Below are 11,136 nucleotides of genomic sequence, written 5' to 3'. Positions count from 1 at the left end.
GCTGTGTAGAACAGACATTATATTTAGTAGGATGGAGGGGCTGGTAATCAGGATCACAGAGTAACTCAGGTGGAAAGGGTCAGGAGGTCTCTGGTTCAAACCCCTGCATAAAGCAAAGTAAGCTTCAGACCTTAGTTGCTTGAGGGTTTATCCATCTGGGCCTTGAAAATCCTCCCAGAGAGAAGACTGTCTGCACAGCCTCCCTGGGCAGAACACTTGGCTGCCTGACTTTCCTTGCAGTGAAAAATCTTCTCCTTACATCTCTATCATGCCCAAATATGAACAGCTTGGTTCCACCTTTTGTGTGACCTCCTGGTACTCACTAGGCATCTGTTGTTCAAAGCCTAAAAAAAGCCAAAGCCATTATATCGCCTGATGGAAGAAGCCCACCTCTCTCAGCCCCTCCTCACTAGGCAAGTGCTCCTGCCCCAGTCATGTTGGAAATTCTCTGCTGAACTTGCTCTAGGTCATCAACGCCCTTCTGGAGTTGCAGGGGCAAAGCTGGACACAGTACTCTAGATGTGGTCTAACAAGTGCTGAGCAAAAACTTCCTTCACCTAACATCTGTCTTTCAGCCCCAGTCCTTTTCTTCACAGCTTTTCCAGATCCCTTAAGTGGATCGCTTGTACCATGCCTCCATTTTTTGTGTTATTGCCACTTCAGTACAACAATTTGTTACCCTGCTTTTGAAACTACCACAGCTCTGCCTTGCAGTCTGCCTGAGTAATCAGCATTCAGAAATAAAAGTGATCTTTTGACAAGATGAACATGGGTCTGGTTTTGCTGATGCTGGCTGCTGTGGCAGACTATACAAGAGAAACCAAAGAAAATAAAAAAGTTCTGTCCTTTCCCAGCACAGAGAGTGACAATAATGGATCAGTTTCCTACAGCAGCAGCTGTGGGGGCCTTTTCTTTGCTAACAAAATATGCCCTCTCTGCCCAGCCTACAGCAATTTGTATCAAGGAAAGCCTCTCAGCACTGCCTTGTTATTTATTCTGCCTGCATGGCCCCTCAGTGCAGTGGCTGCCGCCAAAGGCAGACTCAAGATGAGGCATTGCCAGAGAACGTTAAAAGCAGAAAAAGTCCCAGAAGCCACACAAATGGATGCAAAAATGTACATTCTCTTCTCACTCCAGAAAAAAAGCAGCAACTGTTAGTTGTACACAGACTTCACGGAACATTTAGCCTAAAAAGCACTGAAAAGTCAGGGGAATCATTCCAGATGTTGTGAAAATGGATGTGATTCTACAGACAGAATATTGAACGTTTCATTTTATGAGGGTTGCTCACATCACTTACTACAGTGGCCAGATAGACCTGTTCAAGATCAGACTGTTTTATTAGGCAAGGAGCAAACCTCAGCCATGTCTTCATATCTTCCAGGTTGGTGAGCTCTGAAGCAAATACGCACAGGAGTGCCCAGTATGCCATAAAAACTGTAATTAATACAGGAATTAGGAATCCCTGCAAGGAGAGGACAGAATATATAATATTCAACAGCTAAAACAAGGCAAATTTTCATGGCATTCCAAATTTCTGTGTGTTCTTAGAATTTCAAATTTCCATACCTTCCTTTTTCCACATGCTCTGTCACTATTCTTTCTCAGCCCAAGCCTTCTTTGTCCTTCCCAGCTGGTGACCCTGGATGTCACCTTTCTTTCCCAGTGTCTCTCAGATTCTTCCTGGTGGGATCCATCTTGGGTAGAGTCTCCACCTGTGTGCTCTGAACCAAGAGCCACAGAGCAAACAAGATTGTGATTCATCAAATCAGTGGGAAGCTGTGCAAAGATGGAGGTTTTAGTGTTCTTTGACAGCATTATTTTGAATAAGGAAAAGGAAAGTTTTCCAAGGGGAATTTGGCAATCAGTCATGGCACTTAGCAGCGAGACTCCATATTGACCATGTTGGGGTACCTGTGGAATAGCTGCAATAAATGCTTGAAAATGAACCCATGTGATCAAAATCTGCAAGACAGCCTGATCTGCAAATAAAAGGACAAGAAAAAGTTTGGGGTCCTTATTTCTTATGAACATGTTTTTCTCATCCTTCAGTTCAACCTGTTGCAGCTGCTCTCACAGACATTTCATAAATTTGTAACAATTTTAAGCTACCAGGCCCAAAACCTCAAATAAATAACTCATTCAACTGTTTTCAAAAAACAACACGATTCTGTGATCTATGGTAACAGAAGTAAATGAAGTAAAACGCACAAAAACCAGCTGGTGATTGGGGTGTTCCATTTTAAAACAAGGCTGTTGGACACTTTCAATACCATAATTAAGGATAATGCAAACTATTCTTGCATACTAGTTTGCTGTGATAGATCTGCATTTTCCTCAAAAACTGTAAGAATCAAAAATTTTAAAGATTAAGTAAATCTGGTCACCATAACACCAGCCTGAGTGAGAATGTATTTAATCACTGAAACACATATATTGACAATTGTAGGAACAGACTGAAAGCTCATTAAGGCCTGCCCTACACTGGGGGCTTAAAGAGGAATTTAGGCTGAGCCTCATTTGCTTAAAGTAGCAGTGAGGTATTTCCTGAAAATACTTTGTTGGGAAAAGTGAGGTGAGTAACTGCTCAAATGAAAAGGCTCTCTTATGTTATAGTATCTATTCCATACAATCCAGTGCATATGGAAGGACATTCAAGCTCAGGGGAATATTGTTCCCATCACACTGTTGTTTGTTCCCAGTTTCTGGAATACAGCAGTGTGCAGTGGTTGTGCCAGCCACAGGGGGAAAATGTGTGCCCCAAACATGCATGGTTTGAATGCATCAGAAAGATGATAAACAGCAGGAGCTTGTGTTACAGAGGCTGACCCAGAGACACTGAGTGTCTGCACTTGCCAAAGGTGACAATGGGAATCAGGAGCAGGACCAGGCACTGGCTTGCTGACTGGCTTATTGTCCCTGAAATTATCACTCTCCAAAAGGACATATTTCTCTCTTATTATTTTTTTCTGAACATGCTTTGCTTTTTAACGGGTGGTGAAACATAATCAAAAAACATGTTCATTTACTGATGTCTGTCCAAGAAGTTTCTACTAACATCAGCCTCATTTCCTCCATACAATGCCAGTTTCACAGATCCATTTGCATCACATTGGGGAAGTCCTATTCATGCATCATTTGCAATATGAACCATCTGTTTTACTCAAAACAGAGATAACAGACAATGCAGTCTCAACACTGACGGGATTCAATTTTTAATCTTTGTGCACATTTGTTAAAATAATCATCTACCTTTGAATTTCAAGCTTAAAAATACTGTCAGACCAAACACTGGCCTGCAAAAATCATAGTGATTTAATTAAAAATGTATAAAATGTCAAAGTTGGCTTAATGCTCCCATGGGAAGGAAATATGGCCAAGTTTAAGTTTCCACCCATCTTGAGTACATATTGGCTTATATTAATTTCACTGGAATGAAAACAACTTTTTCAATCAGTATTAATTATAAATTAAAATTGTTTAAAGTGTATTTACCTTTGATGGTGACACTGTCACATACAAAATTATATACAATCTCTATTGTAATGCTGAAATGTTCTATGACCCATCCTCAAGATTTCATGTCAGAGGAACCAATAACTTCCTTTTCAGCTTCAGTAGAGTATTTATATATTCACATCCTCAATAGTTATTCCATCTCAGCAGAGAAGTAGCCAATTTTTCCCTAATTAAAGCCTCATTATGCCATCTTAATAGAAGCACATAGCTCTCTTCCACCTCAAAACACTTGCTAAGTTTTAATAGTGCCCAAGGACATTTCATAAATCAGTAGTGGCAGTACAATTAGTACTGAGGATTTCTTGGCTCTTAGGTCTATATTCAGCTGCTAAGCCAGCTCTCAGTTTCCATCCTCTGCCCACTCTTTTTGGTCTATATCAAGTTTTGTAGGTCATAAATACATGCAATGTCAAATTAAGTACCCCTTATCACAGTCTGCCCACTCACTCAACAAAAAAAAAAATGTGCAGAAAAGAAGGTGAATGAATTTTCCTTGTCAAGGAATAAACCATTGTATATTTACCAAAAGAGATAATGTGATACACCTTGAGGTTTCATGGGCTCTTTTCTTCCTCTTTCTGGGAATATATTCCTTGTGCTATTCTGGCAATACAAAATATTCTAAATAGAAAACAAAGAGCTAGTGGTTTTTGTGTTTTGTTTTTTTTTTATTTAACATCCAAGCAACAGCTTCACAAATGGGGTTGAAATGTAAAGCAAGCTGTTTCCTAGCACCAGTGGAAAAACCTTCCCAGTGACATTAAAGGGAGATCTTCATGGACTTAAGCTTGTCCCTGGTTAACCTGGCACACAGCAGAGCAGGATGGCTGTATCCCTCTTACTGTGCTGATACCAGACAATAGGTCAAGGGATGGGAAGAACCATTCATGTATTTTCTCTGCACCCAAACAGCCACAACCAGACAGATATATTTAGTGGTGTTAATTCCCAAGGTTTTCTTCCCTGAGATTTCTTTGCAGCTCCTGTTTCCACATTTTGTAAGGAACTATTTCACAAGCCAGTGTCATACAATAGGCTTGATACTTCTCTTGATGTCTAACCTAAACCTTACTCTTATCCATTTTCAGCTATGACTGTGTGTTTCTTTATCATTCCCTTCTCCAATTCCACAGCAAAATAAACCCTCCTTAGACATTTAAATGCTCTCCTTCACTGAATGGGGTGGGATGATCATGTGTGTCTCTGCTCACAATGTCCCTGAGGATGGAGCCCAGGATCTGATTTGCCTTTGTGGCTGCAGCAGCACAATGGGGGACTTGGCCTCAGCTTGTTGGCCAACCCCCACAGGAGAATCTCTACTACTGCATCAGTCAATATTTCCTATAATTTCCTTCCTGGTCCACCTACCCGACCTAACTCTAATAATGATCAAATCTTCTTGAAGTCTCATCTTCATGTAATTTTAGATGATTTCTCAGCCTCACTTTCTAATTCTGATGCTAGGAAAATGCTTGTTTTAAATCCATTTTGTGTTAAAACCCCCACATTAGTACCTCACTCCTTCTGCTATCTCAATCAAAATTGTGGTTTGACTACTGCATGTTTGATCTTGTTCAGTAGTGTCCTTCACTGTATTTTTCTTTCCAAAAGTCTTGGTGAATTCCAAGGGGAGGAAGTGCTCTCATCATCTGCACTGGGATTTTGTACAGAATCAAAATAAACAACTGTTCTCTCATGTGCAGTGACACATTAATGCCAAATTTCTCTGCTTCATCTCCACAGATCTCCTTGGTTCTCAAATGACCCATAATTTGTGGAGCAGGAAAGATGGGCTGAAAGCCCTGGTACAGCAAACCTTTCCTGAACACTACAGATTGCGCTGTCCCACTCGTGTAATCTGAAGCTGTCACTGCCACATGGAAAAAAGCAGCTTAGTTTAGAAGCAGGGAAATGTTCAACTTATTAAATTTACCAGACCTTCAGCTACCTTCAAGATGTGGTTCAAAATCCTGGCTTGACTCAAAGTCTATTGGTAATTTCTCCAACATCCAAAATTGTTACTGAACCAGTTATTTTAAATCAAAACAGCAATTTTTTTTTTTTTTTCACAGACATAGAAAGGAGACAGATGTTCACCTACCCTCTGACGCTTTCCCTTTTATTAATTTGGTGGCTGAGGGAATGAGTGTGGGGGCAAGGGGGTATGTTGGACCTTTTTTTTTTCTTTATTCATTTGGATAAAGAGAGAAACTGTTTTTTTTTTCCACTCCTCCAGCTGAAGTATTATATCTTCTGTATTGTTTTCTTTCAGTTCAATAAAAAGGATTGAATAAAATACAACATAAAAATCTTATGATTATCTCATATGGTTTTTCAGATTGAACTAAATGACTGCTGAGATGTAGAAGGGAATGAGGAGGGAGCTCATTTCTATACCACATCCCTCAGAGAAGTTTATTTTTCTGACAGAAGTTAAATCTACATTTATTTTTCTGTAAGGCTACCTTAAGCATAACCATCATAAAGGGCTTATATCATGTTGTAGCTTCTGGGTATTTCTGTATTGTTGTCAGAATAAAGGTAACTCTGATGTCATGAAATGCCAGTAACACCATGCCCAGCATAACACAGATAAGCTAAAAGCAATGTAACCTTTAAAAAAAATCAAGCTGCTATTTAGCTACTGCACACATTAGCTATCTGGCACCCCAGGCTAGAAAAGTGGATGATGCAAGTGTCTAACCTTTAGTGAAAATATATTTATATGTGAATTATCCAAGCTTTGTGACCTGTGGCTTCCTAACCAGACTCACCTTCCAGCGCAGAACAACATGGGATAAGACTTTTTTCAAATCTTGGCAAGGAAAAAAAGAAGGGGATTTGGCTAGAGAATGGAAGACAGAAAAACCACACAACAGGGAATGGGGAAGGTGGTTCAGCCACTGGTTAATAAGAATGGAAGACATGCAAGGAGCTGATGAGCATGCATGAGAGCAAAAAATATAAGGGAAATATGACGGAAAGTTATTAGTCAGGCACCATGGACCCAATGCTTTTAAACAGCCTGTGACTCCACATCCCCCTTCTTAATGTCCAGTCAGCTGTAAGTAGAAGATTGTAGGTTAAATAAATACCATTGTAAATTACAACATTTAGCTGTCTAATTACCTGCTTGTCCCTGTAATTTATTGGACTTGCAAATCTATCTCCAGGAAGCGAGAATAATTGAATTACTCCTCAAATGCAGGAAAACCTGGCAGGCGCAGATCTGTAGTTACAGGTGCTGGAAGTGTTTTCAAGCATAGTATAATGAGGTATTTTATTCAGATAATACTCTGACTGGGGGTTCTTGGTTGGAATCTCAGTTGAAATTATGATATACTGTTCTGCTCCATATTCACACACAGAACATGTACTTGTTTCAGCTTTTAAAAACAACCTTTTAAAAAAAGAGGCATGCAAGGTACTGCATGCTTGTTTCACTTGAATGTTTGTGCATACTGGTTTATTCTTGAGTCTGAGCAGAAGGTAACAGCCTATAATTAGTAAATTATTCTAGTAAATTATATTAATGACAGACTCAGGCCTCCTCTTCAATAGTAAGAGATACTCCCCTTAGGCAAGGTAGGATAAATAGCAAAGGCATGAAGCTATGTCCAAGGGAGGTTGTAATTGTCTGTGGCAAGCCAACTGTCTTTGGGCTTTAAAGTGTGTCTTTACAGGAGTGAAAAACTGAAAATATGAAAATAGAAAGTCTCTGCGGACCAGTGGGATGTAGGCAATGATTGTTGTACAATTCATTTAGCAGTGGCAGATAGCTGCCTTCAAGACCCTCTCCTGCCAGAACAGAGAGTTTATAGGGGAAAGGAACTAATTCCCACAATGGCATGTAGAGGTGTGGAGAAGCATTACGCACACTTAACTGCATTATATCCAACTTTCCTTATGTGATAATCCTCACACTATGCATATACGTAAAGAGGTATTTGTTTTTAGCACAGCCTTCTTCTCAGAAAACTATTTTGAAACTCCTTTCAAATAATTTTCTAGCTAGCAATTTATCTTCTTTTGATATAATGATGATTGTTCATGCAAATGCAAGGCAAGCCAAACAGGGATATCTCTCCAGGATTAGAGCTGCTGAGTGTCCAGCCTGGGAGCCTGGCTATAGCAATACCAACACATCCCTAAGCAGAAGGATAGCACCTGGTAATGCACAGAGCACAGGATTACACATGATTGCACAGATTACAGCCTTCTACACCCTCCTTGTCAACTGTGTACACATTGGTGCCTCTCTCAAAAACAAGCCTTAAGCAACCTGACACACAGATTAGGAACCCACTACCCTCATTACAAACCTCCATTTCAGATGTACTCAACCTGCAAGGCTTGCCTTTCTGTTCACCTCTGTGGTAAAATACTTAATGGATTTGAAAAAGAGAGGCATTCTTTAAGAACTCTGTTTAAAGTATTCATAGTCCTTGGGGCATTAGTTTGGAAAACTTCATTGGCAGCAGTCTAAAAACAGTTCTGCTACTTTTAAAAGTTTTAAGTGGTACCATCTCCTGTGCTTTTGTAAATAACTATTTCTTTTATATCGTTCACCTTACATAACTTCAGTTACATTTGGCTGGTGACTAGCTGACAATTGTTCAAGACTCTCTCTGCAATTCATGGAAACAAGTAAAGATTTCATTATCCACACGCAGAGACCAGTGGAGTAGCTCAGGCACATACCAGATAGAGGTAAAAGATTGTTGCAATTGTCCTGCTGCGAGGCACCAGGAGCAGAAATCCTGAGGTGGGGGGCCTGCAGACACCCTTTTCCCTGCCTTTGCTTTCAAAACCTGCTTAGGACAGGAACCAGTTGTGCTACCTTACACTGGGGATGGGACAGTGTCACTGAGAGCAGCCAGGATGAAATGCCAGGTTTAGCTTGTGTCAGAGTGATGCTGACTGCACCCAGACACAGCTCTCTCATTGCAGCCTGAAGGCTCCCAGAAGGAGCCACTGCACACTGCCCCTGTGCATCTCCATGACAGATAAACTCAGCATGGGTTGGGTTTTTTTAGTTCCAAACTGCTTCCAAACTGCTGTATTGAGCTGCTATGCGTAGCACAGTCTGTTACTGATATTCAAGTGCACCCTGATCCAATATTGGAGGGAAGCATGAAGCTACTGAGAGGCTGACCAGAAAAGTTGTGCCACCTGCTCTAGGACAACCCTACCTGACCAAAGAGGCTGGACCCAATGACCCCACTTCAGTCCTTTCCAACATGACCCACTCTGTGATTTTGTGATTCAGTGAAGTCAATGTTCGCTTGAAAAAAGGCCAGGGAAGTAAAAGACATCACACTACAGCTCAGTAAGGGTGACTGAATACCATTACCGTGACCAGGGACTTTTTCCCCTTGATCCCAGTGATGAGCAACTGCCAGTTTCACTGGGAATATGGTACCATCATGGAAGTGAGAAAGCCACAGCAGGAAAAAAAAATTGAAGGAAATTAGAGTAAGAGGAGCACAGTTTATAATACATAGCACATAAACATGTAGAGCCCTTGGCACTGTCTGCTCTGACAAGGGACTCCTTGTCCCAGCCCAGTGCAGGTCCGGCTGCTGGTGGTGGAGCAAGAATCCTCCTCCCACTGGCACTGGCTGCTGGCACCTGGTGAACTGGTCAGTCTGGAAAGGGCAGTGACAGATCAGTGTTTGTGCTTGATATGCTCACAGCCATACCAAGCCAGCTGTTTTCCACATGTCTCTGCTATTTGCTCTCTCCAGCTCATTAACTGGTGGTCAACACAAACAGCAGTGGTGTGGGGCACAGCTCTGTGTGATACTGTTGGTCTCATGTCTCACCTGCTGCAGGTGTGAGCCAGAGCTGTTATTCCTCCCTCCACTGCTGCCAGCCCTGCCCACAAGGGAGCTCTCCTGGCCCTCCACGGTGCCCAGAGAGTGCAAAGCCCTGGGAGCTGGGACAAAGTCATCTCTCTCCCCGTCTGTTGGAGGCTGGATAAGCTTAACCATAGCTTGAGACTTCACTCGAGGGACACCTCGAGCTGCACAACAAGCTTGTTACATCCAGATAAGGCAAAAGTCACATTTAATTGTGCATGAAATAAAAACTGACCCCCAGGTGGAGATGGCAGGGTCAGGCAGCTGAGCCAGCCTTACTGGGACTCTGTCGCTGCATCCTAATGCCAATGCAATTTCCACAGCCTCCAGCTCCACAATCCCTCCTTTGATGTGACTCAGTGATCTTTTCAGGTGGTTAATTCCACAGCCTGATCTACTGGAGAAGGTTTATACCTGACCTGAATCTCTGCTTCTTTACACAGAGCTGATGAGCCTTCATTTTATCCCTCACAACTTTGCATGAGGGAAACTGTTTTTCTCTCACTTCTTTTCACATTTCAAATTATTGTACAACACCATTATATTCCTGTGGATTTTGGCTATTTATTGAAGTGATATGAGAGAGGGGAAGAGAGGGCATACCAAGAAAGGGATACTTAGAGATCTCTATATTAAATTATGGGGGAAACTGAGCAAATATTTGGTATGTGTATATGCCAATGTCAAGGTAAATGAGTGTAGGATGATGCTGAATTTTCACCAAAACAAATGCACATACATAAGTACAAATTATTTTTCATCATAAAAATGTTTCATTAACTAGTTGCTCTTTTAATTTTATACAAAAGCTTTTCTCTCCCTTGAAAAAAAAAAGGAATTCTGAATGCCTCTAAATGTAGCCAGTTTGAATCTGAACAAAGTCTCTGTGAGAGAGAGTTAGGGAGAAATTTATTCATTTACATGTCACTTACTGAGTCTTGTGAACCTGTTTTTCAGAGCACCTGATCTCAGAGCAGGATACTGGCACAGATGCCTCATGTAACCTGATCCTATAAATAGATAAATCCTATAAAATAAAGCAGGCTTTATCTATTTGGTTTTAATCTAATTTATAGAGCATCAGGAATACAAATATTATCTGAATACACGGTAAAGGAGTCACAGAGCACAGCAGTGTGGGCTAGTGCATGGGCAAGAAGCCCCATAATCTCCAGTGCCCATTTGTCATAACGCCTTTAGTTCACCTCTGTGCTTCTGCAGCCAGCAAACCTGGGTCTCTGTAGGCACCCTACCAGACACCAGATACCCAGTGCTTCCCACAGGCATGGAATAAGTGATGACAGCTTTGGCTGCTGCTCATGTCCGGATCACACCGAGGCAGGGGATGGCTCAGTCCTGGGCTTTACTCATCCGGTCCCTGCATCTCTGCTCTGCACAAAGGACCTGTGCCCAGATGCTTTTTAATGGGTGAATAGAGCTCAGCCCCACACTCAAAATACGGCTCAGGTGTACACTGGACAGGTGCTATGCTGCTGTGTTGGGCTTGTGCAAGCTACAGATTTTGTGTGGCCAAGCAGGATTTTGCGTTGCAGATAGCCAAAAGTCCACCACCTCCCTTTGGGGCCAACTGCTGACCCATTAGACTGCTGATGGCTTTCCCTTCCCCTTGCAGAGTTTACCAACAGAGCCTCTCTCCAAGGCAACTCAGCCCTATGCTCTTAGCTGATCTGCTCAGGGTTTACCCTGAAAAAAAGGTCACAATTGTGCCATTTTCTGGGTGTGAAGAAAAGCTCAG

The 11,136-nt window shown here is 41.7% G+C and overlaps 1 long non-coding RNA gene across 1 annotated transcript in view; it reads right to left on the bottom strand.

Annotated features, from left to right (window-relative positions):
* Nucleotides 1-1,102: 1,102 nt before the first annotated feature.
* LOC111923490 (uncharacterized) overlaps nt 1,103-11,136 on the bottom strand; it is a 39,474-nt gene continuing 29,440 nt past the window's right edge. Inside the window, exons 9-10 of the long non-coding RNA XR_015276549.1 lie at nt 1,570-1,724; nt 1,103-1,465 (exon numbers count right to left, since the gene is read on the bottom strand). This is a non-coding gene — a long non-coding RNA (uncharacterized LOC111923490). The remainder of the gene's footprint in view (nt 1,466-1,569; nt 1,725-11,136) is intronic.

Source organism: Cyanistes caeruleus, chromosome 1 (assembly GCF_971803275.1).
Source record: "Cyanistes caeruleus chromosome 1, bCyaCae1.hap1.1, whole genome shotgun sequence".
NCBI lineage: Eukaryota > Metazoa > Chordata > Aves > Passeriformes > Paridae > Cyanistes > Cyanistes caeruleus.
The sequence above is the reverse complement of the archived record's forward strand: the minus strand, read 5'-3'. Positions and strand labels throughout refer to the sequence as shown.